General features: G+C 34.3%; 1 long non-coding RNA gene across 1 annotated transcript; it reads left to right on the top strand.

The window, feature by feature from the left end:
- The first annotated feature begins 1,669 nt into the window (after positions 1-1,669).
- Positions 1,670-5,692, top strand: LOC117128228. Its single transcript, XR_004451481.1, has 2 exons — positions 1,670-4,783; positions 4,820-5,692. It is a non-coding gene; the product is annotated as an uncharacterized LOC117128228 (long non-coding RNA).
- Positions 5,693-6,378: the final 686 nt, after the last annotated feature.

Genomic DNA, 6,378 nt, shown 5'->3' with positions numbered 1-6,378 from the left:
TTGAAATAGATTCCATTTGGTTTGTTATGTGTTTTGTTTTCTTATAAGATCTACCCTTTGATGCTTTTGTGAATATTCCACAGACAATCTCATGATCAATAATGGCAATGTAGAGCCTTTTCTCCTGAACGAAGAACCTGCCATAAAATCAGGTGACTGGAGAACTCAACTGCCACCGGGTTCACGGCAGAACATCGTCAACAAGATGTAACTTCATCATCACATCTCCTGTTTTATATATATATATTTTCTGTAACTAGAAGGTTTCTATGCTGCTATTATATATACTAGAGATTTTTTCCGCGCTTCGCGCGGATTGTGTCTTATAAATTTATTTTATTTATAATATTATTTGTCGGTTTTTTTCTTTTACATTAATTTTTTGTTTTTCCAATGTTAGTTTTTCTTAATTTAAATTTATATGTTTATAGTTTTTCTTTTTTCTGGTTGTAGATGGAGAATTATATTTTTTATTGATGGTTTTTGTATGTGAAATAAACTTTTTGAAATTTTAAAATAATGTTATATATAGTACAATTAACACATTAAAGAAGAGAAACATATTTAAGCATATTTTATACAGGTTTTATATACATAATTTTAAACATTATATATGTATATATTATAAGTTTGAAACATGTAAATGCTTTCTAAAGTTAAATACTTGTTCTGAGTTTACATAACTTATCGAAAGTTTTATCTTTTTTAAATTTAAATCACAGAAAAAATCAAAAAGTCAGTATAGATTGGTTTTCTTGGGCTTTTAAATCAACACTGAAAATTTACATGAATCATATAACAACAGTTTTATAAACAACTCGATAAAATTTGACCGAGCCAAAGATTTTCACACAATATGTTCTTTCTTCTTCAAATTGCGAAGAGCCTATAGGCACAAGAAAAAAATCATAATTTTTGTTTTCACTTATATAACATTTTTTTTCCTTTACACACGGAATTTATTACACTGCTATAAGCAATTGAGAACTCTATTCATATAAGATTCACATCTATGCATTTTGACAAAGAAGAATTTTAGCCATCTTTAGTTTCGGAATGAATCAACTTCAGTCATATACACTATATTTTCTCTATGATTCAAATTTTACAATTTTAATATATGTGCAGATTTCCATGTGAAAAAACACGCACGCCATCTATCGTTCAACCTATTACTTTTTCCAAAGTAAACACTATAATCCTCGTTTGGTTAGCTCCACAAACTAATCTCTTTGGATCAGTGTAACCTTTCAGAAAATGATAATCTTAACATCTTACAAAAAAAAACAACAAATATTGACTTATTTATATGAATATATATTATTTTAAATCATTATAGTGGACGAAGAAAGCACCATAATTTGTACAACAAATTTTCTTAGATTCACTTCATCATATTCACCATTTTACCATTTTAATTACATAATTTTATATGAGCTTCTTCACCTTTCCCGGTTATTTTCTCTTTATTTATAACTACAATATAAAGTTATAAACTATATATATATTATAAATTAATAATTTATTTACTCTTAAAGTAACGATTAAAAATAGAACATAATTCAATATAAATATATGATTCTAGTAATAAATTAGCAGTTACAAATTTGAAATTTTTAGAAATATCAAAAGTTTTATATTAATTAATTATCTTCTAAATGACATTTATTTTTAATTCTTTTTGGATGAGAATATTTTGGCTGAGATGGATAGTCTCAAAAGCCTTGAATTTAGTCCCTTTTATATAGTAGGATTGATGAGGCAGTAAATTAAAAAAAAAATGTATGCATTTTTTTTCTTCCAAAAAACGTTTTACGAGTTAAAAACAATGGAAACCGAATCAGTGCTTTGAACATGTCAAACCAAAATCAAATATTAAAAACGACAGGTTTTTTTTCCGACTTCAATTAAATACAAAATTTAAAAGAATCAATCGTTAGATGCCTAAAGAATAAATTTCAGAGATGAAACCAATAAAATATACAGAACCAACTTCCCTTTTCCGGTTCTAGCAGTGACTTGAGAAAATTGTAATCACCTCTTCCTCGAAAATCTTAACAGAGATTTTTGTTAGAAAATAATTAGATTAATGTTATAAATCAATTGTTGGATATCCATAACCGGCCTAAACCCTAGAGAGAGACGGTCTAAACCTTTGAGAGAGAGGCGGCGGCCACGGCATGGAGAGAGAGGGAAAGTCGGCTAGAAACTTTCCATTCTTCTAGTTTTCCTATTTCATCTATGATTATGATTTGTAATCTTTTCATTTATGTATTTCCATTTATCTCTCATGTAACCCTTATATAAAGGGAACACTTATTCATTAATGAAATACACAGAAATATTCAGATATAAAACCTTCGTTTTACAACACGTTATCAGCACGATAACCTCTAACACCCTGAGTCTAAAGCCAAACCCCTAAAACCCTAAACGAAAAGGAATCTACCTCGGAACTTCAAAGGGGTCGTTCTCCCAAACCGTGAGAACCCAGAAAACGATCAAGATATCAAATCGAAGCTCTTGCCAAGACGAATCAGACAGTGCAAACCGTTTGTCGATCTGACCACCGACGCGCTCTCACGCTCCGATACAGTGCGCACCGATTTGCTTTGGAACCCTAATCTGAACCCGACGACCCTAATCCGTTCTTGCTCGCGTCCCAGCTCGTCAGCATCCGATCAACTCCAGCCCTAAGGTGTTCCTGATCCAAGACGACCTCAGCTTCCCGCTCGCATCACAGCCAGCTCGCGAACCCGATTGGAAGCAGACGCATCCCGTTCCAGCTCGCATCCGACGACGATCCGATAGCAACCAGCTCACGTCCGTCCGTGTGCATCTCGAGGTTCATCCGTTCATCTTGGTGGTCCGGTTTCAACAACCTGCAAACAAAAAGGTAATCCTAATTCTAAGAACATGAGAATTGAATTTGGATTGTTTGTAAAGATTGAAACCCTAAAATCTAATCCTTAAGATGAAAGCCATAGGATAATAGATCAAACCCTAAAGAGTAAATCGGAGCTCGAATAAGTCCGATCCCCTAAACACTAAATCGAGATTGATCCATTGATCAATTAAAATCATAATCTTAAAGGTTTTTGAATCTCAAATCAAATCCCTTTGATCAAAGATCAAAGTTTTCGAAATCCCCTAAACCCTAATTTGGAAAATTAGTTTTAATTTTTGATTTGAAACTTGAGTGTTTGATTGATCGCCTAGAACTATGATTAGGATTGTTTTAAACTTGAATCTGAATTGCTTATCTTGTTTAAACTGAAACCCTAATAACCTAGAAACCGAATTTGGAGTTGTGGCCGTGTGGCCTTTATACATTCTAGCTTAATTGTTCTAGATCATATCCTGTGGCCGTGTTGCATTCATATCTGAACCTGATCACTACTGGTTGATTGCAATTGAACTTAGAATCTAATGTTAGGATTGTATTGAAACTAAAATCAAGTGGCCGCATGATTTGTTCTTTACTTGGCCATGTGTGTTTGTCTGTTTGATTGCATTGTATGAACTTATAGAATTCATCTATACTAGGATTGCAATTACACAACAAACTATATGCATTGATCTGAATCATTAGCCGTGAGGCTTGTTTTCTTATTTTGGCCGTGTGGCTTCTACGTGGCCGAGAGGCATAAAAATCTTAGCCATAAGGCTTGCTTGCTTGATTGATTCTATTAATTATGAGTTAAGTCTGCTAGATTAATTGCCTATTGAATCTGAAACCCTAAATACCGAATTTGAATCTCTAAGGGCCTTGAAACCCTAAATTGCATGATATTGATCCAAATTGAGTTTACGTCCATCATGATAAACCATACGGCTGTAACCATGATGGATGGAAAGGACGTGGACATAGCCAAACCACCTTATACAACCATGGACATGGGAATCACTATAACCGTGGTTGTGGACCCAGTTTTGGCCATGGTTAAGGGAGAGGAGGTCGGCATTTCTAAGCCACCACATTCAACCAAGTCAGTGTGCCATAAGATGTGTAATGGGGAATCATTAGGCTAAAACATCTGATTGTCTAAAAGAAATGTTGATTTCAACTTCTGTGTTTGCTTTGCTTTATGTTGTGATTTTCTTGAATTAAGAACTTATATTATAAGATGAATGAATGATTTTACATATGACTATGAAAACGCCAATATATAAGGCAATGGTGCGGGTATAGTAGCCTAGTAAGAAATCTATGGCCAAGGCATTGCCTAAAGGGCATTATATACACCCAATAATGTGTGACCCATTGAGTTATAATAAAATGGTTTCCGAATAGAAACAATGGGCAAAAGGAAACAAAAGTTCCTTCAGATTTAAGAAAGAAAATCGCCTAAGGCCTTATAAGAAAGTGGTCAAGACTATACCTGCATACTCTACTGATCTAAACTATGCTAAAGATCAGTATGATAAGAGGCAAGAGCCATGGTAACCAAATTGGTATACACCACAACATTATACACTTTTATGGCACGACTGGATTAGCCATCCTAGTCTAAACTTGATGTAAAAGACTGATATTGCAAGAGGCACATAGAGTTATCCCATAAAGATCTCACGTTGTGTAACATGTACACAAGAGGGAAACTCATTAGGCTTTATTGTCCTAAGCATCACGAAATTATAGTATGTTCATGAGGGGGAGAGAGGATAAACCCGTGATCCATGATCACACATGATCAATACTACAAATTCGTGTATTACTATGGTCTATGACCATACTATGAACGGCTCGGCCACAAAGGCCATTACCTACAAAGGTTCGGCCGTATAAGCCATTATCTATAAGGCTAAGACTCTAAAGTCTATAAAGCTTAGGGACATCATGAATTACATGTATATAAAGTTAAGATGCATCATGCTATATAAGTGAGCATAGATATTCCCATCTCAGATTGAATACGGGTCATAACTAGACATACACCATCTTAAGAGACTTTGAATAAACCACCACATACATATGTGCCGTCTAAGATGGAACCTCAGAAGAGGATTGAGAATATATGTTGGATATGAGCATGTCTTTCTTCCACGAGTTTTAAAGAGACTTTGAGCCAAACATGGGTGATCAGATTGAGGCCAGGTACACGGATTGCATGATCAAATGAATCCGTCTATCCAACATTAAAAGGAGAAAGTTATAAGCTGGTAAAGAATGATAAAGATCAAAAGAATGATAAGAGAAATAGAATGGTATCAACCATCATTGTCTTGGCAAGATCCTCGGACTAAAATAATGATTTAAGACGTCCAAAGAAAAGAGAGATTATACAAAGCTAGCTAATCTAGATGCCAGACACTGACCCAAAAAGAAAAGAAAAGAATGACTAAGTCATAACCAGCTTAGCACCAAACGAAATCTGATGTCCTAGAGACACAGTCAAGTTGCTACAGAATCTATACAAGATAGACCAAAGTGTTCCATAAGATAAGGAACCTCGGAAAGAAAAGGTGCATAGAATACAGATCCGAGGTCATAATAGAAACCATACCAGACATTGAGAAAAGGCTGCGCAGCTAAACATCTAAGGTACCAAACCATGTAGCTTGGGGTCCCAAGCTACTAGGTAACAAAGGTCCTGGATAATGAAATCTCAAATCGATTAGATCATGTCTGGAACAAAATGGAACCACACATATATATAAGTGTCGACACATAAAATATATATTTGTATAAGGATACATAAGAAAGTAGCACTTGAGTTTAAGGATATAAAATCATGAGCCCACGAAAGAGTACTCATAAAGATTAAAGAAAAGATAAACGTGGGGTTTAAAGTATCCATAGAAGAGATAGGCGTATTGGCCATAGAAACGCCATCTGATATAAACCAGTGAAATATATGGGTCTTGTGAGGAAAAAGAAACCGTGAGATATGATACATGATCACGTGGTCTAAATATGTTCATGTTTTATACTAACAAAATTAAATCATAGCTTGTTACACAAGGATACTCACAGAGACCATGGAACAGATTATAAGGAGATAAACTCCAATGTGGTGGGTGCTGCTACATATTTTCGAAATTGATAAAAATCTGGTCATAAGAAAGAAATTAGATTGACATATAATGATGTAGTAAGCAGCATATGGATCACTGGATAAAGAGCAACATTGTTCCTAAGCTGTTCATGGACTGAAACAAAGCAGTTTCATATATTATGTAAAGGAGTTGTATACGAACAATCCAATTCAATCCATATACTTATAAAAGAGATTTGAATTCCTTGTGTTTACTTATACTAAACCAGCCTAAAGAAATGTTAGCTGATTGATACAAATTATCTATTAAATCTGTGTGGGTGTCCGGCTAGAGGCGTCCGACCCTTCTTATTTGATCATGGCTAGTGAAAAGAAAGAT

The sequence above is a fragment of the Brassica rapa genome, chromosome A09, assembly GCF_000309985.2.
Source record: "Brassica rapa cultivar Chiifu-401-42 chromosome A09, CAAS_Brap_v3.01, whole genome shotgun sequence".
Taxonomy (NCBI): Eukaryota; Viridiplantae; Streptophyta; class Magnoliopsida; order Brassicales; family Brassicaceae; genus Brassica; species Brassica rapa.
The sequence above is the reverse complement of the archived record's forward strand: the minus strand, read 5'-3'. Positions and strand labels throughout refer to the sequence as shown.